Here is a 24,020-nt window from a genome sequence, read left to right as displayed (position 1 = left end):
ACAAAACAGTTTAACCCTATGACTTAGCATTCCTGCCAGATACCAGGCTGGCTTGAGGCACTCAGCTGAAGAGCTAAAGCCTCCATCACAGTAGAATGCCTCCTGCCCTTGCTCAAATGTTCCTGTCACTTTATTTCTACATTCAGATATCATTTGGGATGAATGGTATGCTCCCCTTCACCCTTTAGCCCCACTGGTACCTGTATCCATTAATTCAGGACCTTATGTCAGAATCTGTTCATTATCAGAATCAAACTACCTCTTGCCTAGTCCCAATAAAATATCCAAATCCTCTGAACACATTTCCCTCTGTTTAAGGAGGTGCCCCATAGTGACTACAAAGTTTTCAGTCTAGGGACCAATTTATACCAACTGTGATCTGCTGATGCAGGACATCATTGCAGGATTACCAAAAAAAAAAAAAAAAAAGTAAAAAATGCCATCAAAAAATCATAACTATTAAAGCAGGGAGGGACAAAGAGATCATTTATGTGTTGCAAACACAAATATATACAGAGACAAATAAGTAACAAAAATGAGTGAAGTGGGCCCTGTACTTCACTCAGAAGAACCAGGATGGTGGCAACTAGAAAGAGTTGCCTCTGAGAGCAAACACTGTTGTTATGCATGCCAGGATATGTCAGGTGTCCCCACCTGCTATTTTTTCAAAAATAGCTATAAATCCAGGCTATTTTAATAACAATAATTAATTCTGTACTAAAGAAACCAAAAACATAGGTTGCTAATTTAAAATCTCTGACAGTCTAATCTGATTGCATTGAGGTATTAAAGCCTGGTTCTAGAGTTAATAGAATGAAGGAATTCGTGGGAAAACCAGAAACAGAACGGAGGCATCTTGGTTTTCAAGTCATTGCTTTTCTCTGTGTGAATGAATCTTACTTTTTTCCCCCTCTATTACACTGTAACCAACCGAGGCTCAGCATGCCTTCTAAGAATGTGTTTGTATGACACCTTCTGGCATGATGAAGTGAGTATCAGTTCTTCATTGTGCCAGCAAGCTGAAAATTGTTGGGGCTAGCAGAAATGTGGTCGATCCACATAGAAGATCAGAATACATATCTTCAATTCCAGGTGTTTTCCTAGGACATGTATTACAAGTTGCAGAAAAACACTTTTGAGATAGGGCATGAAAAAAGGAATCACAGACATGCATAAAAAATCAGAAACAGATTAATGTTGATTTGCCATATCCAAGGAGCTTTTAAAAGCATGGACAAGTTAAAAGAGCAATATATGTCACTTTAGCCAGTTTTACATGTCAGACAAACATGAGTATAGACACAAATTAAGTAGAAGGTGATTTTTAAAGATATCTTGAGTAGCTGTGAATAGTGTTTCAATAATCATAGTAATAAAATGACATTACTTTATATTTATTACATGAATTGAAGGTAAATAAGTCCCTGTTTATTCTTGTTATATGTCCAAATCATATATATATGTCTAAATTATATGTATATACATATATATTTAATTTCAGGAGTTGGCATGTTTATTAAATTGGCTAAAGTGGTAATTTTGAGGAAAGCCTGACATAAGCAGGATTATGCAATAATTCATTTTAAAGAGGGCAGTTTATGTGTAAGGAGGAAATATGATTAGCTCAAAAATATTTTAAAAAGGAGTCAAAATTATCTTTAAGCAAAACACACGTGTGTGTGTGTGTGTAACAACTACATATGAATATAAGTGTAAGGAGTTGTGGGAAACAAATGAAAAGCTAATCTATGCATCCAATGGTTCCTTAGATATTTTTTTAATCTACCATAAAGCTTAGTAGCTAGGCAGTAAAGTACATACAGAAGAGATAGAATTTGTGCCACAGATCAATCTTGGTTGTAACAAATTTCAAGTTTCATACTGTATTTGAATGTCAGTACTCTGGAATTGTTCAACCTATGTTGCTCATTGATTAGAGTTAAAATATTTTAAGGATATGGAACAACTAATTATGATGGTATTCATAGAAAGAGAATTTATCTGCATAATTCTGAAACTTATTTGTGTATCTATATTCATTCTAGTATTTATTAGCAATAATTATGATAACTTGTTTAAAAGCTTTCTTATTGAAGGCTCACTAAAGAACCTCTTTACCCCAAACATTGAGTGAGTTTAAAGTTTGGGAGTGAAATTTGAAAAGGTAGATTCCCAATCTAGTTATCACAGCCATAATCTCTCTTTAATCTTCTGCTATCTCTAAGATTACCAAGATTCAGAATAGAAAACGGTAAGATACATTTTTTCCATTTTTAATTACAAATATGTATTGAATGCTTTCTATATGCTAGATATTCTTCCAGGAATTAGGGACACATCATTTAACATAGGAAAAAAAATCCCTTCACTGATGAAGTAGGAAAGTATTTCTATAGTGCCTAAGGATAAACAATAAACTAGGTAAACAATTTAGCACCATAATGTAGTATACAGTTGACCCTTGAACAACATAGGAGTTAGGGATTCTGGCCCTCTACACAGCCGGAAATCCATATGTAATTTTACAGTCTGGCTTCCATATCCTCAGTTCCTTATCAATGAATTCAACTCAACTCAGATCATGTAGTGCTATAGTAGGTATTTATTGAAAAGAAAAAAGAAAAAAACACATATAAGTGAACCTGTGCAGTTCAAACCTCTGTTGCTCAAGGGTCAACTGTAGTTTATAACTGTTATACAAAAAAAAAAAAAAAAAAAAGGGCAGTAAAGAGGGATGCAGAATGTTGCAGGTGGGAAAGGAGTTATAATTTCACATGAAAGTGTAGTAAAGGTCTCATCGAAAAGTTACATTTAAGAAAAGACCTACCGCTGATGAAGAAGTACACCACACAGCTATTTCATAAAGAACACTCTAGGAAGTGAGAAGAACAAGTGAAAAGATCTGGGTTTGAAACATACTTGCATGTTCATGGAACTTCAAAGAATGGCAAGAAGTCAGTGTGGGCTGGAGAACACATGGGGAGAGATAAAAGTAGTGAGGCTATTTATTGTGTATGAGAGCTTTAGAAATGAGGGGACAGGTCATGGAGGAATTTGTAGGCTCGTAAGGAAGACTGGGTTCGACTCTGAGTGATATGTGAAGGTACTGAATTATTGTATGTGTACACCATAGTTACATAACAAATGACACCAACTTGGTGGCATGTAACACTCACTTATTAGTTCACAATTCTGTAGGTCAGAAGTTCAAATACGGCATGACTGGTTCTCTGCTGGTTCTCTGCTCATCACAGGACAGATATCAACATGCTGGCCAAGCTCCAGGCAAGAATCCACTTACAAACTCATTGAGGATGTTGGCAAAATTTACTCCTGTGTGGTTGTAGGTCTGAGCTCCCTAATTCATTTTTGTTGTCATCTAGGGACTTCTCTGAGCTCATAGAGGCTGACTGCATTCCTTGCATGTGAATCCCTTCATCTTCATCTTCAAAGCCAGCAATGGAGAATATCACTCGTATAAAACCCTCTCACATTTCAAATCTCTTTGATCAGGAAAAGCGCAGACCCTTTTAAGGGCTCACCTAATTAAGTCAGGTCCACCCAGGATAATGACTTTATATATTTTCAAATGATTTGAGACCTTAATTACATCTGCAAAATCCTCCACAACAGCATTTAAACTAGTGTTTGAGTAACTGAGAGAATAGAATATGGGAAATATCATGTCATTGAATATAAAAATTAAGCAAAATAGGACTGGAGTAATTTTGAAAACACTGACAATAAAGAAGGAACTAAAATCTTCAAGCTATTGGTAGAGTACCTGGGGGTAGGAAATGACTGAAACATTAAGCCAATAGTATGCACTTCAACACTGGGGGTAGAAAAGTGTTTACACCAAAGTGAGTAAAATGGTCTGGATATACAAATATAGAACAAGGAGGAAAGATACTCTATCTGAAACTCCAGTGATAAGATGGTAAGGGTAAAAAATATTAACTAGTTGGAAGGGCAGCAGGGGAAGCAGTGTCCTCAAGAGAGAGCCAGGTTCCAAGTAGAACAAGAAATAGAGATATTTAGGGAATTATTTCTAGATATAAGGAAATGTGTTTGGAAAGAATGTAAGTTCTAAAGGAATCAAAGGAAGGGTTTCTCGAGTTGATAAATCATGTCAGAAAAGAGAACACACAGAATTCACAAAACCATGTGGAAGTCAGAGTCCAGAGGACAGTGGATAATTGAGGGTATCTAGACTGCATATTGTGGCTCAAATGGAGGAAATGGGCAATGAGATTAATTTTAATATCCCTTAGGCTGACAGAATTGGCAAGGCTAAGTGTTACAAGCAGGATAAGAAAAAGGATGGGTGTGGTTGTGGTAAACTGTGTGATTAATTACATACATATATATATATATATATGTTCAATTCTTCTTGTAGGAGGGTCATACATCTATGATCCTGTGATTTTAGGCCTGGACATGTGACTTATGTCTCCCTCACTGCCATTTCTTGCAGGAAGATTTGACGTTGATGGAATTTGATATTCCCATCCTGCTTATCTCAGGAGTGGTCATGTGACTTTCCCTGGGAAATGAAATGTGGGCAAAAGTGAACTAGCTACTTCTTAACGGAATCTTTTAAGTGTTGTCCTTGCCTGTCCATATTCCTTTTACTTCTGCTAAAACACTACAACTTTTGTGATAGGCTGATAAGTCAGCCTCTTGTTAGTATCCAGATGATATTGAGCAAAGCCACAGCCTTCCATGATAGCATTAGTAAAATATTAAATTTTGTTGTTGTAAGTTTCTGATGCTTTATAATTGTGTTATTGCAGTATAACTGTTCTGAGTGATTTTGTAGTCTTACAATTTTCCCAAAGAGTGTTCTGATGGGAAATTGAAGGTTGGCAAGATTACTCTTATGGCAATTTGTGGACTTCTGTGCTAAAAAAAATATATTTGGTTTGACATCTCGTTCCCCACCAGTACCGTTTCCTTACAGTTTTAACATTTAACAAATCAAGGAATTAAAATTTAATCCACAAATTTGTTTTAATCCACACATACATTGTTAAGTTCTATACTTCCAGAATTATAACAAATAGTTCCAGCTACAACATTCTGTCAAGTCTTTTCACTAACAAGCAGATTTTTTTTTAATACAAATTAACTCTACTATGAGTGGGGAACAACTGTAAGAAAGAAGATTAAGCATTGCTAATCACTTATCAAAAGTACAAAAATGATTCAATTCATAAACACAGAACATCACTTAGAATATTATTGGTTTCAAGCACCAGAAGACTTGATTTAAGAAACAAGAACTGATAAAGAAATAATGATGAGGGAGTAGGAGGATGTGTGCTTATTCCCTCTTGCAAGAGCACCAGAATTACAACTAACTGCTGAACATTCATCAACAAAAAGACACTGGAACTCACCAAAAAAGACAATCTACATGCAGAGACAAAAGAGAAGCTGCAATGAGATGGTAGGAGGGGCACAACTGTGTTAAAATCAAATCCCATAAATGTTGGGTGGGTGACTCACAAACTGGAGAACAGTTAATGCCACAAAAGTCCACCTACTAAAGCGAGGGTTCTGAGCCCCATGTCAGGCTTCCCAACATGGGGGTCAGGCAACAGGAGGAGGAATCCCCAGAGAATCAAACTTTGAAAGCCAGCAGGATTTGATTGCAGAACCTCCACAAGACTTGGGGAAACAGAGACTCCATTCTTGGAGGGCACACAAAAAACACTGTGCTCACCAGGACCCAGGGGGAGGCAGCAGTGACCCCATAGGAGACTGAACCAGACCTACCTGCTGGTTTTGGAGGGTTGCCTGCAGAGGTGGGGGACAGCTGTGGCTCACCGAGGAGACAGGGGCACTGGCAGCAGGGGTTCTGGGAAGTGCTCATTGGTGTGAGCCCTCCCAGAGTCCACCATTAGCCCCACCAAAGAGCCTGTAAGCTCCAGTGCTGGGTAGCCTCAGGCCAAACAACCAACAAGGTGGGAACACAGCCCCACCTATTGGCAGGCAAGCAGATTAAAGTTTTACTGAGCTTTGCCCACCAAATTGGATTAAAGTTTTACTGATATCTGCCCACCCAGCCCAACCCACCATCAGTCCCTCCATTAGGAAGCACACACGAGCCTCCTAGATAGCTTCATCCACAAGAGGGCAGACAACAGTATCAGGCAGTATCAGCAGTATTTTGTTATGTGGAACTGAAAACCACAGCCACAGAAAGATAGAGAAAATGAAAAGGCAGAGGACTTTGTACCAGGTGAAGGGACAAGAAAAAAAACCCAGAAAAACAACTAAATGAAGAGGAGATAGGCACCCTTACAGAAAAAGAATTCAGAATAATGATGGCAAAGATGATCCAGGGCTTTGAAAAAAGATTGGATGCAGAGATCGAAAAGTTGCAAGAAAAGTTTACCAAAGACCCAGAGAAATTAAAGAACAAACAAACAGAGATATGCAACACAATAACTGAAATGAAAAATACACTAGAAGGAACCAATAGCAGATTAACTGAGGCAGAGGGGCAAATAAGTGATCTGGAAGACAAAATGGTGAAAATCAATGATGTGGAAAAGAATAAAGAAAAAAGAATGGAAAGAACTGAAGACAGCCTAAGAGACCTCTGGGACAACGTTAAACGCACCAACATTCGCATTTTAGGGGTCCCAGAAGGAGAAGAGAGAGAGAAAGGACCTGAGAAAATATTGGAAGAGATTATAGTTGAAAACTTCCCTAACACAGGAAAGGAAATAGCCACCCAAGTCCAGGAAGTTCAGAGAGTCCCAGGCGGGACAAACCCAAGGAGAAACACACCAAGACACATAGTAGTCAAATTGACAAATATTAAGGACAGAGAAAAGTGATTAAAAGCAACAAGGGAAAAACAACAAATAAAATACAAGAGAACTCCCATAAGGTTAACAGTTGCTTTCTCAGCAGAAACTCTTCAAGCCAGAGGGGAGTGGCACGATATATTTCAAGTGATGAAAGGGAAGAACCTACAATCAAGAATACTCTACCCAGCAAGGATCTCATTCAGATTTGGTGGAGAAATCAAAAGCTTTACAGACAAGTAACAGCTAGGAGAATTCAGCACCACCAAACCAGCCCTACAACAAATGTTAAAGGAACTTCTCTAAGCAGGAAACATAAGAGAAGAAAAGGACCTACAAAGACAAAAACAAAACAATTAAGGAAATGGTAATAGGAACAGACATATCAATAATTACTTTAAATGTAAATGGACTAAATGCACCAACCAAATGACATAAACTGGCTGAACGTATAGAAAAACAAGATCCATAAATATCCTGTCTACAGGAGACCCAGTTCAGACCTAGGGACACATACAGACTGAAAGTGAGGGGATGAAAAAGATATTCCATGAAAATGGAAATCAAAAGAAAGCTGGAGTAGCGATACTCACATCAGAGAAGATAGACTTTAACATAAAAAATGTTACAAGAGACAAGAAAGGACACTACATGAAAATCAAGGGATCCATCCAAGAAGAGGAGATAACAATTATAAATATATATGCACCCAACATAAGAGCACCTCAATACATAAGGCAAATGCTAACAACTATGAAAGAGGAAACTGACAGTAACACAATAATAGTGGGGATTTTAACACCCCACTTACACCAATGGACAGATTATCCAGACAGAAAATTAATAAGGAAACACGAGCTTTAAATAACACAATAAACCAGTTAGATTTAGTAGATATCTATAGGATATTACATCCGGAAACAGCAGATTACATGTTCTTCTCAAGTGCACATGGAACATTCTCCAAGATAGATCACATTTTGGGTCACAAATCAAGCCTTAGTAAATTTAAGAAAATTGAAATTATATCAAGCATCTTCTCCAACCACAACGCTGTGAGATTAGAAATCAATTAAAGGAAGAAAAACTGTAAAAAACACAAACACATGGAAGCTATACAATACACTACTAATTACTAAGAGATCACTAAAGAAATCAAAGAGGAAATCAAAAAATACCTAGAGACAAATGACAATGAAAACACAAAACCTATGGGATGCAGCAAAAGCAGTTCTAAGAGGGAAGTTTATAGCAATACAATCCTACCTCAAGAAAAAAGAAAAATCCCCAATAAACAATCTAACCTTACACCTAAAGAAACTAGAGAAAGAGGAGCAAACAAAACCTAAAGTTAGTAGACAGAGAGAAATCATAAAGATCAGAGCAGAAATAAATGAAATGGAAACAAAACAATAGCAAAAATCAATAAAACTAAAAGCTGGTTCTTTGAAAAGATAAATAAAATCGATAAAACTCTTGCAAGACTCATCAAGAAATAGAGGGAGAGGACACAAATCAATAAAAATAGAAATGAAACAAGAGAAGTTACAATGGACACGGCAGAAATAAAAAGCACCATAAGTGACTACTACAAGCAACTATATGGCAATAAAATGGACAACCTGGATGAAATGCATAGATTTTTAAAAAGGTGTAATCTTCCAAGACTAAATCAGGAAGAAATAGAAAATTTGAACAGACCAATCACAAGTAATGAAATTGAAACTGTGATTAAAAATCTTCCAACAAACAGGACTTTCTAGGTGCCACAGTGATTAAGAATCCAACTGCCAATGCAGGGGACATGGGTTTCATCCCTGCCTCAGGAAGATACCACATTCTGTGGAGCAACTAAGCCCATGTGCCACAACTATTGAGCCCATAGGCTGCAGCTACTGAAGCCCACCTGCCTAGAGCCAGGGCTCCACAATAAGAGAGGCCACCACAATGAGGAACCTGCACACTACAATGGAGAGTAGCCCTCACTCGCCGCAACTATAGAAAGCCCATGTGCAGCAATGAAGACCCAACATAGCCAATAAAATAAATAAATAAATAAATAAATAAATAAATAAATAAATAAATAAATAAATAAATAAAAAAGGGAATGTAAAAAAAAAAAAAAAAAAAAATCTTCCAACAAAAAGAGTCCAGGATCAGATGGCTTCACTGGTGAATTTTATCAAACATTTAGAGTAGAGCTAACATCCATCCTTCTCAAGCTCTTCCAAAAATTGCAGAGGAACACTCCCAAACTCATTCTATGTGGCCATCACCACCTTGATACCAAAACCAGAAAAAGATACTACAAAAAAAAAGAAAATTACAGACCAATATCACTGATGAATTTAGATGCAAAAATCCTCAACAAAATACTAGCCAACAGAATCCAACAACACATTAAAAGGATCATACACCATGATCAAGTGGAGTTTATCCCCGGAATGCAAGGATTCTTCAATATACGTCGATCAATCAATGTGATACACCACAGTAACAAATTGAAGGATAAAAACCACATGATCATCTCAATAGATGCAGAAAATGCTTTTGACAAAATTCAACACCCATTTATGATAAAAACTCTCCAGAAGGTGGGCATAGAGGGAACCTACCTCAACATAATAAAGGCCATATATGACAAACCCACAGCAAACATCATTCTCAATGGTGAAACACTGAAAGCATTCCCTCTAAGATCAGGAAGGAGACAAGGATGTCCACTCTCTCCACTGCTATTCAACATAATTTTGCCACAACAATCAGAAAAAAAAAGAAATAAAAGGAATCCAAATTGGAAAAGAAGTAAAACTGTCACTGTTCGCAGATGACATGATACTCTACATAGAAAATCCTAAACATGCCACCAGAAAACTACTTGAGCTAATCAATGAATTTGGTAAAGTTGCAGGATACAAAATTAACACACAGAAATCTCTTGCATTTCTATACACAAACAATGAAAGATCAGAAAGAGAAATTAAGGAAACAATCCCATTCACCATTGCAACAAAAAGAATAAAATACCTAGGAATAAACCTAACTAAGGAGGTAAAAGACCTGTACTAAGAAAACTATAAGACACTAATGAAAGAAATCAAAGGTGACACAAACAGGTGGAGGTATATACCGTGATCTTGGATTGGAAGAATCAACATTGTGAAAATGAGTATACTACCCAAAGAAATGTACAGATTCAAAACAATCCCTATCAAATTACCAATGGCACTTTCCACAGAACTAGAACAAAAAACTTTACGATTTGTATGGAAATGCAAAAGACCCCAAATAGCCAAAGCAATCTTGAGAAGGAAAGACGGAGTTGGTGGAATCAGGCTTCCTGACTTCAAGCTATACTACAAGGCTACAGTGATCAAGACAGTATGGTACGGGCACAAAAACAGAAATATAGATCAATGGAACAGGATAGCAAGCCCAGAGATAAACTATGGTCAACTAATCTATGACAAAGGAGGCAAGGATATACACTGGAGAAAAGGCAGCCTCTTCAATAAGTGGTGCTGGGAAAACTGGACAGCTACATGTAAAAGGATGAAATTAGAACACTCCCTAACACCATACGCAAAAATAAACTCAAAATGGATTAGAGACCTAAATGGAAGGCCAGACACTATGAAACTCCTAGAGGAAAACATAGGGAGAACACTCTTCGACATAAATCACAGCTAGATCTTTTTTGATCCACCCCCTAGAGTAATGGAAATAAAAGCAAAAATAAATAAGTGGGACCTAATGAAACTTCAAAGCTTCTGCACAGCAAAGGAAAGTATAAGCAAGGAGTAAAGACAGCCCTCAGAATGGGAGAAAAGATTTGCAAACAAATCAGCAGACAATGGATTAATCTCCAAAATATATAAACAGTTCATCCAGCTCAATATCAAAAAAGCAAACAACCCAATCAAAAGATGGGCAGACGACCTAAATAGGCATTTCTCCAAAGAAGACATCTGGATGGGCAAGAGCACATGAAAAGCTGGTCAACATCATGAATTATTAGAGAAATGCAGATCAAAACTACAATGAGGTATCAGCTCACGTAGGTTGGAATAGGCATCATCAGAAAATCTACAGACAATAAATGCTGGAGAGGGTGTGGAGAAAAGGGAACTCTCTTGCACTGTTGGTGGGAATGTAAACTGATACAGCCACTATGGAGAACAGTATGGAGGTTCCTTGAAAAACTAAAAATAGAACTACCATATGACCCAGCAATCCCACTACTGGGCATATACCCAGAGAACACCATAATTCAAGAAGACACATGCACTCCAATGTTCAATGCAGCACTATTTACAGTAGCCAGGACATGGAAGCAACTTAAATGTCCATCAACAGAGGAATGCATAAAGAAGATGTAGTACATATATACAATGGAATATTACTCAGCTTTAAAAAGGAACAAAATTGGGACATTTGGTCCATGGATGGACCTAGCGACTATCATACAGAATGAAGTGAGTCAGAAAGAGAAAAACAAATATCGTATATTAACAGATATATGCAGAATATAGAAAAATGGTACAAATCAACTGGTTTGCAAGGTAGAAATAGAGACTCAGATGTAGAGAACCAACACATGAACACCAAGTGGGGAAAACAGGGAGGGTTGGGGGGGGGAATGAATTGGGAGATTGGGATTGACATATATACATTACTAATAAGAAAAAAAAATTTCACACTCTAAATATATGCAGTTTATTGTATGTTAACTGTATCTCAATAAAAGTTCTTAAAAAAATTAATAAACAAGAACTTCCTTAGGATCCTATTCCTCAAACTCTAGAAAAAGGAGCTGGCTCCAGATATGTTTAATAAGTTGGTTCTTCCCATCCTCTGCAATTATTTTTAATGCTTCATTTTTTGGAGTGGGGTGGGGGCTTCTTACTTAGGCTGTCCTTTCAAGTAGCTGTATTTGAAAAGCAAGAAAACACATTTTTCCTCCAGAAGCACAATCAAACTTCTTTTTCAATGAGGTTTAATGGTTATGTATATTTGCTACCACTGTCCTTGATGTCTAATTGTGGCCAGAAGTATACCATGCATTCATTTGCTTGGCTTGTGTTCCTGCATAAAGTAATAAGGTGGGAAATTACTTTAAAAATAAATCCAGCCTATTTGTGATACCTGGATGAAATCAGCTTATCCTGAAGACCTAGAGCTTGCAGAATAAGGCTGGATAACTGAATAAAAATTAAGATACTGCTAAAGAGAAAAGAAGGGAATAAATGTTTGCTATATGTGCTATAATTTAGCTAAGCACTTAAATATTTATCTCTTGCAGTATTTCTTTGTGAAGATAATGGGCAACAATAAAAGGATCCTGTATCAATTTTGAAGTAAGGCAATGAGTATAGGATAAAATAATGTTGTTTAAACATTGTTTTAAATATTTCAAAAATATTTTTGAAGGTCCACTCAAATCAAGACAGTATAAAGAAAAAATACAGGATTACCCACAAAAATTAAACCATACATTATTCTATTGAGATAGAACAGTAAATATGTTATTATATTATGGTCATTTCTATGGACATTTCAATGATGCTTAATTCACAAGGCCTTTAGATGGCCTGGGGATTCACTTAACTTACTGTCCAATTGGCAAATATTCATCTCTTCCTACTAACAGGAGAATAAAACTAAAGTCAGTCTTCCAGTATATTCAGATAACTTTTCTTGTCCTTCTCTTTATATTTTCTTATTTAATTCATTTATAAATTATACTACTTTAAACTTCTTAATGCTTTGATATTGTTAAAAATGAGATAAAATTATAAATATACTTCCCACTAACTTCATAATAACCTATTATCATTAACATGTTTTGAGGTATATTCTACATACTCATCTTTAACCAGTCCTGTTCATTAGTTTGATATCTATTGTTGAAAGAAATCTCTAAATGTTATTTTAAATTCTTTTGGCTCATTACGCATTTTCTGTGCTTAATACTGCTTTTATGTTGGTGTTACCTCACAAGAAATTTAAAAAATTATATAAATATTTATAAAACAATATTCATGAAAAGAGTAACTTATAAATTTCAAAAATGTTTTCCACATTCTACTCAAGAGGACCATTTGATATTAGTTGGTGGCACATAAGTTAAGCTGTATTTTATGCCCTTTGGATACAAGGAACAACATGTTGCCCTTGGAAACACTGTCTACTGACTTGGCATTTGTGAAATTCACTTGGCCTGAATTGTGAAGTTACTTCAGCCCAGAAGACATGAAATCATTCAGGTTTCCAAGAGGGAAAAAGAATAGCATAACCCCCAAACCTCCATTTCACACATCATCACTCAAAATATCTTCACATTTTACAACCTTTTGAAAATCACATTTATCCACCCTCTTAATATTAGATTCAGGGCACGTTTCCTTGTTGTTTTTATTATTTGTTATTGATATTGTTATTTTGCTTTAACTAGTATAACTGGTATTATAGTGCAATTAACATTTTATTATTCTTTGTATCCAGTCAACTTAGGAAAAGCTAGAGTATGAATTATTGGCAGGTATTCTTGCCCTTATTACATTGAAATTTTCTTATTTTGCATACTGTTTGAATGACCATCTGTCCCAATTTTTCATCTCCAAGTTTAAGTATTTGTAATATCATGAATTTAGAAAAAGTAAGATCCTTCCTAAAATAAAATAGAGCATGTAGTGCATGAAAATAACAGAATATTAATGACATGCAAATTGACTGAAAAGAGTTGAAATGACTCCTCTAACATCTGATCTATCCCATTTATTAGTTGACTTTCTTCTTCAATTTATAGCCTATGCATTCATAGTTCTCCTGGCTATTTGGTCTTTACCAATGAACTTAAGTGTGAGCATGAGTACCTAATTTTTATGTACTAGAACCTGCCTCATTGCCATTCATCAAAACAGTTACCTCCTGGTAGGAAAAACAATTGAGCAAGGTAATAATCCAACTCTGTGGCTACAGTTATAATCCTTTTATATCTATTAAACTGTGAAGTCAAGTGAGGTTTTCAATTTATGCTCATTCAGTGCTGTGCTGTGAAGTATCAGGGGCTCTGAACTGCTAGAGGATGTCTATTTGAAGCACTGAGGAATTGGCCAATAGAACAAATGAGTGATGAGCCAATTCCCAAACATCTATGGTCCTGTTCTGTAAAAAATCTTTGGATCATTGTAGTTTTAATTTTAACTGTACAGAAAACACTATTAGAAACTGTATTCAGCTGTATCCATTTCTACGGAAAACTAAGAAAAAAAAAAAAAAGGAGAGATGAGGGAAATAACACAGCTAAATAAAATACAAATGCTAAAGAAAAGACTTTTTTTTTTCCTAGAAACAAATAGAATTGATTTCTGCCTTGGGAAAACTTCTGCCTTAAATTTGTACTAATCTTCCAAATACCAGAAGACAAATTTGTATTGTAAACAGATTCATTTTATGGTAGATATTGGGCACAAGTTGTTTTGAGTAAAATACAGTAGTTAGAATAGACATATTTTCTTTTAGTCCTAGAATTCTACACTCTAAATCATGAAAACATGTTTATTTCTTTAATAGAACTCCTAAAATAAAATGGGCCAGATGTTATATACACAATAAATCTGTTTCATTATATAAAAATTCTTTGACCATACTAGATTTAAAATTTCCTTTTTGACCATTCAAAACAGAAGCTCAATACTAAATTTTGATGAACACGTAGTTCACTAATTTATACTGAAATCAACAGTTAACTCAGTCAGATATCTACCATTCACATTTCTACAAGTATTTGACATATTCTATTCTCAAAGGGCTACACAGTGATTTTCAGTCCCTTCCCAATATTTCTGCAAATCAGTTTTGGATTGATTAATCTGTATTGAATTGACATACTATTTGATTAAAATGATAAATAAATTCAATTAAAAGGATAAATTGTGCACAGTGGGCACTGCCTAAGAAACAAATATTGTATAACCATATGGTTTATTGGAAATGTTTACCACAAAACATAAATAAACTAAAAATAACGTCATATTATACTGCTAAATTTACTTTGGTTTGCTTTGGGTTGGGAAGAAGGTAAAATTTTCAATAACAATATGGCTTTATTTTATAATAGTTTCTTAATCTATAATGCAATTTGATTTTCAGTTTTATAGTTCATTTTTTCCCTCAATATTGTAAAACATAGTTTAATATTTAAGATTTAGAAGTATAAATGTGGAGAGATACTATTTATATTTATTGTCTTTTCTAATATTCATTCATGAGGAAACAGTCTTTATTTTATAATAAATTATCTCAAATATCTAAAAAAACTAGAGAAAAGTTTTCATATAAATAAGGATGTATTAAATTTTACATTATAAAAATAAAATTTTACAAATTCACTTTATGTGAATTTGTATGTACGTGCATTTTTCATATAGTAAAATTTCACCTGCACAATGGGTGATTGAGGTTTCCCTCTTTTGTAAAATAGTATTTTGTCAAAAATTATTTCCTGCATACTTATGGTCCTGAATTCATAAATAGGCACTTGAGTACACTGGAAACTATACAAAGATATTTTTATTATTTTTGTGTGTGAAAGGAAGTATTTTTTTAAATTGATTAACTGTATTAAATTACAATGAGGAAAAGACTTTAAAATAATATTCTCTGCTGCATTATTTTTGGAGCAGTTCATTTAAACTTTTTAGAAATTCAAATTAGATATTTTCTTTATCATTTTTTACCAGTGATCTTTAAAATCTGTGTGTGATTGGGTGAAGAATAACACTCTTTTTAATATGTATCAATGCTCATCTATTAATATTACAGATTAAAAGCATCTTACTTTTAGGCATGGATTCTTTTTTATTTTTGCCCATGGACATTAAAAAGTGTATTTCAAGTTCAAAAAAATGGATACAATTCCAGTGATACTGGGTTACACAAAATTGTATTATATATATATATACACAAACATATATATTTCAGTCTCCTGAAAATATGAACAAGTGACACTATATATGTAATATGAACATATATGTAATATGGAGATTTTACATTCCATCCCTTATCTTCACTCACTCCCTTATACATTTTAACTGTAAATATTTATTGAGAACTTGCTGTTTATGAGAGGTGGTACTAGACATTTGGGATACAGCCGTAAATAAATCTAATGAGATCCCAATGTCATAGAATTTACATTTTCAGCAGAGAAGAAAAGAAAAGGAATCCAAATTGCAAAAGAAGAAGTAAAATTGTCACTGTTTGCAGATGACATGATAATACATATAGAAAATACTAAAGATTCTACCAGAAAACTACTAGGGCTCATCAATTAATTCAGTAAAGTTGCAGGATACAAAATTAATGCACAGAAAACTCTTGCATTCCAATACACTAACAAAGAAAGATCAGAAAGAGAAATTAGGGAAACAATCCCACTTACCATTGCATCAGAAATAATAAAATACCTAGGAATAAACCTACCTAAGGAGACAAAAGACTTGTACTCTGAAAACTATAAGACAATGATGAAAGAAATTGAAGATGACACGAATAGATAGAGAGATATACCATGTTCTTGGATTGGAAGAATCAATATTGTCAAAATGACTATGCTACCCAAGGTAATCTACAGATTCAATGCAATCCCTATCAAATTACCAATGGCATTTTTCACAGAACTAGAACAAAAAAATTTTAAATTTGTATGGAAACACAAAAGACCCCGAATAGCCAAAGGAATTTTGAGAAAGAAAAATGGAGCTGGAGGAATCAGACACCCTGACTTCAGACTATACTACAAAGTTACAGTAATCAAGACAATATGGTACTGGGACTTCCCTGATGGTACAGTGGTTAAGAATCTGCCTGCCAATGAAAGGGACATGGGTTCCATCCCTGGTCTGGGAGGATCCCACATGCCACAGAGCAACTAAGCCCATTTGCCACAACTACTGAACCTGCACTCTAGAGCCCATAAGCTGCAAGTACTGAGCCTGTGTGCTGCAACTACTGAAGCCTGTGCACCCTAGAGCCCACATGTCACAACTACTGAGCCTGTATGCTGCAACTGTTGATGCCCATGTGCCTAGAGCCTGTGCTCCACAACAAGAGAAGCCACCACAATGAGAAGCCTCTACATCACAATGAAGAGTGACCCCTGCTCACTGCAACTAGAGAAAGCCTGTGCACAGCAACAAAGACCCAATGAAGCCAAAAAAAAAAAAAAAAAAAGATAATATGGTACTGGCACAAAAACAGATATATAGATCAATGGAAGAGGATAGAAAGCCCAGAAATAACCCCATGCTCTTATGGTCAATTAATCTATGACAAGGAGGCAAGAATATACGTTGGAGAAAAGACAGTCTCTTCCGTGAGTGGTGCTGGGAAAACTTCACAGTTACATGTAAAATAACGAAACTAAAACATTCCCTAACACCATACACAAAAATATACTCAAAATGGATCAAAGACCTAAATGTAAGGCCAGACACTATAAAACTGTAAGAAGAAAATATAGGCAGAACACTTTTTGACATAAATTGCAGCAATATCTTTTTAGATCCACCTCCTAGAGTAATAAAAATAAAGCAAAAATAAACAAGTGGGACCTAATTAAACTTAAAAGCTTCTGCACAGCAAAACCATAAACAAAATGAAAAGACAACCCACAAAATGGGAGAAAATATTTGCAAATGAAGCGACTGACAAAGGATTAATCTCCAAAATATACAAATAGTTCATGCAGCTCTATATCAAAAAAAACCCAATCAAAAAATGGGCAGAAGATCTCCAAAACATTTCTCCAAAAACGAAATACAGATGGCCAAAAAGCACATGAAAAGATGCTCAACATCATTAATTATCAGAGAAATGCAAATCAAAAACTACAATGAGGTATCACCTTCCACCAGTCAGGAATGGCCATCATCAAAAAGTCTACAAACAAGTAATGCTGGAGAGGTTATGGAGAAAAGGGAACCCTCCTATACTATTGGTGGGAATGTAAATTTGTACAACCACTATGGAGAACAGTATGGAGGTTCTTTAAAAACCTAAAAGTAGAACTACTATATGATCCTACAATCCCACTCCTAGGCATATGTCTAGAGAAAAACATAATCTGAAAAGATACATCTACCCCAATGTTCATTGCAGCACTATTTATAATAGCCAAGACCTGGAAGCAACTAAATGTCCATCGAAAGATGAATGGATAAAGAAGATGTGGTACATATATACAACGGAATATTACTCAGCCATAAAAAAAGAATGAAATAATGCCATTTGTAGCAACATGGATGGACCTGATCATACTAAGTGAAGTAAGTCAGCCAGAGAAAGACAAATATCATATGAAATCACTGATATGTGGAATCTAATTTTTAAAAAATGATACAAATGAACTTATTTACAAAACAGAAATAGACTTACACATATTGAAAACAAACTTATGGTTACCAAAGGGAAAACAAGTTGGGGAGGAATAAACCAGGAGCTTGGGATGAACATACACATACTACCATATATAAGATAGATAACCAACAAGGACTTACTATATAGCATAGGGAATTCTACTCAATATTTTGTAATAACCTGTATGAGAAAAGAATCTGAAAAAGAATGAATATACACATATGTATAACTGAGTCACTTTGCTGTAAACCTGAAACTACCACAACACTGTAAATCAACTATACTCTAATAAAATTAAAATAAAATAAAATAAATTTTAAAAAGAATTTATATTTCAGTATGTATTATATGTGCATTTAGTAGGGACAAGTGTTAAATAAATAAAATAAACACCCACTGTGATGATTAGTTTTATGTCTTAACCCGACTAGGCTAAGGGATGCCCAAATAGCTGATGTTTTCAAAGAGATTAACATTTGAATTAGGCGAATAAAGAAGATCAGCCCTCACCAATGTGAGCAGCCACCATCCAATTACTGAGGGTCCAAATAGAACAAAAAATAAATAAATAAACAGAAGAAGGGCAAATTATCTTTCTCATCCTGAGCCTGGACATCCATCTTCTTCCCTCAAATATTGTAGCTCCGGGTTCTTTGGACTTTTAACTCTGAAACTTATACCTGTGGCCCCTGGTTTTCAGGCCTTCCTACACAGACTGAATTACACTACTGGTTTTCCTGGTTCTCTCTTAGTTTGCACTGGAGATCATGGCAGATCATGGGACTTCTTTGCTTCCATAACAGCCTGAGCCAGTTTCTATAATTAATATAATCTCTATCTCTATAGCTATCTCTAATCTCTAGCTCTACCTCTACCTCTGCTTCTATCTCTACATTCACATCTGCATCTACATCTATCCCGTTGGTTCTCTTTCTCTGGAGAACCCTGACTAAACACCTATCGTAAGTGTACTATTATCAGGTTTTGAATTCGTGATCAAGAAGCTACTTTACAATGCAGCATAAGGATAGCAAAGTTTAAGCTGAGATCTAAGCCATTAAAAGGAGACAATCAACTAAAGATTTGCTAAAAGATCTTATAATATTTTTTTTTAACCAGATTGTTGCTAGATCCAAAAGCAGAAATTAAATCAGTGGAGTCTAGGAATAGAAAGAGAAATATTATTGTGCTGGTGAGGTAACAGGGAAATGAGGGGAGGGAGACAGGGCCCAGAAGTGAAATGCACAGGTCAAGGCCACATCATAAAAGGCTGATTTGTTTCTTATTATAATTGCACTGGGAAGCCATTTCAAGATTTTAAGTAGGAAATCACAAGATACTATTTTAAAAATACTATTCTGGGCATTCTTACTTAAAATGTACTATAGGGGGTTGAGGCTGTGAAATAAATTCCCTATTTCATGGCAAGACAAGAAAAAATTCACCATAAAAATTCTCCTCTGCCCTTTGACCTCCTCTCTCCCTGTACTTTGCATTGTGTATCTGCATTATGCATTGACAAAGCTTCCCCTTCCGCAGGAATACCTGCTGGACCATAAAGAGCAACATTCTCCTAGCATCAACAAGACAACTACTTAAAGATAACATACCTTCTTGATCTTGTAAGGGGTCACATGACCCATCATGATGATGCTTAGCTCTGAATTATGTAAACTGTCAATAATACACAGCACTGTCTCAAAAAAATTACGTAACTGTGCCTTGACTTCCAATGGATGGAACAGTTCTCAGAGCTTTCTGAGATGCTCTTCCAAGGTCATATTGGCTTGAATAAAAATTTTCATTTACTTCTTAGATTGAATGATTTAATTTTTCATTGACAAGGCAAAATGGTAGCTTAGAGATTAATCAATAAAATCAATAAGCCTTCATAGTAGTACAGTCAAGAGAGAACAGAAGTTGGGACAAGGACTGTAGAAGAAAAATGATAAGAAGTAGCCCATTTGGAATATATTTTAGGGTTAATATGGGTAGTATAGAAATGGTAATACATAGTATTCTTCAGTCTCTTCCATATCCCCAACCCAGCCTTTGCCCCAGTTGTTTATTTTCCTCCATTTACATAACCAAGATACATTATCAAAAATCCTTGCCATAAGCCCAGATGCAGACTTATGCCTTAGGTGCATACAGTTGACTGTCCTTTCTTTATGGTAGTTGAGTGTTAACCAAAAAAACAGGAACACTTCTGGCAATGCATTTAGTATTTAGAAATTATTGGAGCTTTAATAAAACAAAGGTATTATTTAATTTAAGCCACTCATTTTATAGATGAGGAAATGTAAGTTCCAAAAGGGAAGGAATTTATCATGTATAACAAACTATCCTCAGCATTCATCACTTTTCTGTGGCATATAACTAATATATGCTCAACAATATATTTCAGAGGCTAAGATAACATACCTTATTAGTGTCAGGGCTGCAACTATAAAGTCTCTTACCTTCAAAGAAGATATCTTAAATCCTTTTTTTCCCCTCAAATTCAAGAGACTGAATTTCTTCAAATCTGGAATCTCTGGTTCTGTTGTGGTCCTGAGTCTGGCTGTAGAAATCATGTGGAAGACAGATTATTATGAGTTTTTTGTCATAATCTTTTATTTAAAGAATAACCTTTAACATTTTAAGCACCTAGTTATCTCTATTTTACCGCATAATAGCCCAAAGAGGTAGTGCTTATGCCACATCTCACAGATGAGAGATCAGAGGTTCAAAAGGTTGTGTCACTTTCTCAAGGTGACAGAAATAGAAAGCATCAAAAGCAAATTTAATTCTAGTCTATTTGACACCAAATCCTATACTTATAAACACTATGCCAAGAGATAACTCATACCCAAGCTTTTGATTGAAATTAGTTTGAAAATCACATTCCTAGTTTTCATTTTATTTTTAATTCTTGCTAATAAAACAAATATGTAAAACTATTAAATGCCAAAATCAGCCCTGCCTTTTCTCTTGTTATCACTTCTATTATTGTTAATGTGTTCTCTTATGTACCTCCAATCCAGCTTAAGAACTGAAATGCTACCAAACTCCTGAGGCTCTCTACATAGTTCCTATGAACACAATCTACTAACTTAATAAGATGGTTATCATTCCTATGAAATTTTACAGGAAATAAAAATGCGACTATGGTGGCCAAAGCAGCATGAGTGGATATGACCAAGTTTTACAGGAAAACCCAATGATTTTGAATCATTGCATAGGCAGCCAAGGAGCAGAGAACAGCGGCTACTACAGTAATGGAAGCCAAGCATCTATGAGAGTGAATGGAATGGGTGGGATGTCTAGCATTTCCAGTATGAGTAGTGGATGGGGAATATAATTGATCCTGATCACTGACTCTTGGTCAACATTTTTTAAAAGCAAAACAAAACTTAAATTTTAACAGTTTTGCAGTACAAGCTTGTGATTTATGCTTACTCTAAGTGGAAATCAGGATTGTTTTAAAGACTTAAGGTTCAGTGTTTTTGAGCACATGCATCTAGGATGTAACAACTAGGTTGAGTAATCTATTACTATTAAATACTTTTCAGCTTTTCTCAAGTTAGTTATATTGTAGGATGCACTTAAGCAGTAGGTGTATTTAGGTTAAAGCAGTTGAATTATGTTAAATGTTGCTCTTATACCACATTATATTGAACACTGGATGCATACTGAAAGACAAGCTTTTTTGTAAAATTCAGTATATGAGGTGTGTCTACAATTAAAAATGAAATATTTGGCATGTTTGTTAATTCTAGTTTCATTTAATAACCTCTACGGCACAGAAGTTTAAGCTTTTTTTTAAGTTAATGGGGAAAACTTGAGATGCAATACCAATACTTTAGGACTTTGGTCTTGGTGTTTGTATGAAATTCTGAAGCCTTGATTTAAATCTTTCATTGTATTGTGATTTTCCTTTTAGGTATATTGCTCTAAGTGAAACTTGTCGAATAAATCTTCCTTTTAAAAACTGAAAAAAAAAGGATATATGCAGATTTATAATCAATGGGTATGAAACAGTATAATTATAACATTTTTATTTTGTATAATCTTTAAATGTATTGTTAAATAAAATCAAATCTAAACTTGGATAAAGAAAAAATATTTGAAAGGCTATTGTAATAGGAGGAACACTCAGACCTTGAGATCTGCAAGCATCTCAAAATCAAACACAAAAAGAAAAAAAAAAAGCTTTCCTTGTACAGGGAGGAGTAAGCAAGGTCAGCAAGAACTTTGAGAGGAAATCGCTCAAGCAGGTAGGGATGAGCAGACAGCATGACTGGGGTGTTTGAACAGCAAATGTTTCTTGCTGTGGCCAGCTAATTATCAGAGTGAGTTTTTAAGGGGGTATGTACTGCCTCTTAGTAATTCCTTAAAAATGGGAGTAAAGCTAAAGTTCATAGGATTGTGGGAAGGGGTAAAGCCTAATTAAATTTTGGCCAGGCCACACAAGTGAGTAAGCAACAGGCAATTGTGTATAACTGGTCAGACTCTCTGTTGTTTAAGATGGACAGTGTCTGTCTTTAAATATTATTAGAGGTGGAATATGAGTCACTGTTCAGTTGAGGTTTATAGCTTCCAGGGGTGGGAATAGCCACTTTCTTGTTAGCCTTGAAGAACTAGTTGTAACACCTGTTGAGCATGTTTTAGAAATGTGTAAGAAATCATGGAACATCTAAGAGACTTGACAAGAACTATACCTAAGAATGTAGTAAAGGAAGAGTGAAGTGAAATGGCAATATAGAAGGCTCCTGATTTCCCCTCCAGCCATGAATACACTGAACGAACAGCTGCACATGGAGCAATTCTCTTTGAAAAAAATCCAGAAAATAGCTGAGTGATTCCTACACATTAGACAAAACGGAAAATATCCACATCAAAATGGCAAGCTCTAGGGGCTGACTGTGAGTCTACACAGAGACCAGGGCTACTGATAGACACAACTCCTGACTTCTTCCAACCTGCTCCAAGAAAATTCCTGGAAGGAGCTTTTTACATCACCCCAGCTTTTACAGCTGCTGCCAAGGAAGAGGATCCCAAATGTCTGGCTCTGATAGCCAAAGGGGCTTCCATTTGTGAGTCCCACTCCTATAGGACTGTAGCAAACAAAGGAGCAATTCTTTCTTTTATTTTTATTTTTTCTTATTCCAGTTTTATTGAGATATGATTGACATATAGCACTGTGTAAGTTAAGAATATAGAATGCTTCACATATTTGAGTGTCATGCTTGTGCAGAGGCCATGCTAATCTTCTCTGTATCATTCCAATTTTTAGTATATATGTGCTGCTAAAGCAAGCACCAAAGAAGTAATTAAAACCAGCTATCCTACTCCTCCAGACACTAGAAAAAGAAGAGCAAATTAAGTCTAAAGTTAGCAGAAGGAAGCAAATAACAAAGATTAGTGCAGAAATAGAAAGTTAAAAGAATAAAAAAGATCAATGAAACAGTTTTTTTTTTGAAAAGGTAAGCAAAATTGACTTACTGTAAGACTTACTAAGAAAAAGAAATGAAGACTCAAATAATATTATAAACAAAAGGGGAAACATTACAACAGATACCATACAAATACAAAGGATTGAAAGAAAGTACTATAAAAAATTATACATCAACAAACTGAGCAACATAGAAGAAATGGATAAATTCCTAGAAACAGACAACCCATGAAGTCTGACTCATGAAGAAATAGAAAACCTGAACAGAATAATTATGAGTAAGAAGACTGATTTGGTAATCAAAAGCTTCCCAATAAAGAAAATTCCAGGACTAGAGAGAT

The 24,020-nt window shown here is 35.2% G+C and overlaps 1 non-coding gene across 1 annotated transcript; it reads right to left on the bottom strand.

The window, feature by feature from the left end:
• Nucleotides 1–23,436: 23,436 nt before the first annotated feature.
• Nucleotides 23,437–23,546, bottom strand: LOC130842590 (U6 spliceosomal RNA). The gene has a single exon (XR_009050484.1). It is a non-coding gene; the product is annotated as a U6 spliceosomal RNA (small nuclear RNA).
• Between the last annotated feature and the right edge of the window lie 474 nt (nt 23,547–24,020).

The sequence above is a fragment of the Hippopotamus amphibius genome, chromosome 1, assembly GCF_030028045.1.
Source record: "Hippopotamus amphibius kiboko isolate mHipAmp2 chromosome 1, mHipAmp2.hap2, whole genome shotgun sequence".
Classification (NCBI taxonomy): domain Eukaryota; kingdom Metazoa; phylum Chordata; class Mammalia; order Artiodactyla; family Hippopotamidae; genus Hippopotamus; species Hippopotamus amphibius.
The sequence above is the reverse complement of the archived record's forward strand: the minus strand, read 5'-3'. Positions and strand labels throughout refer to the sequence as shown.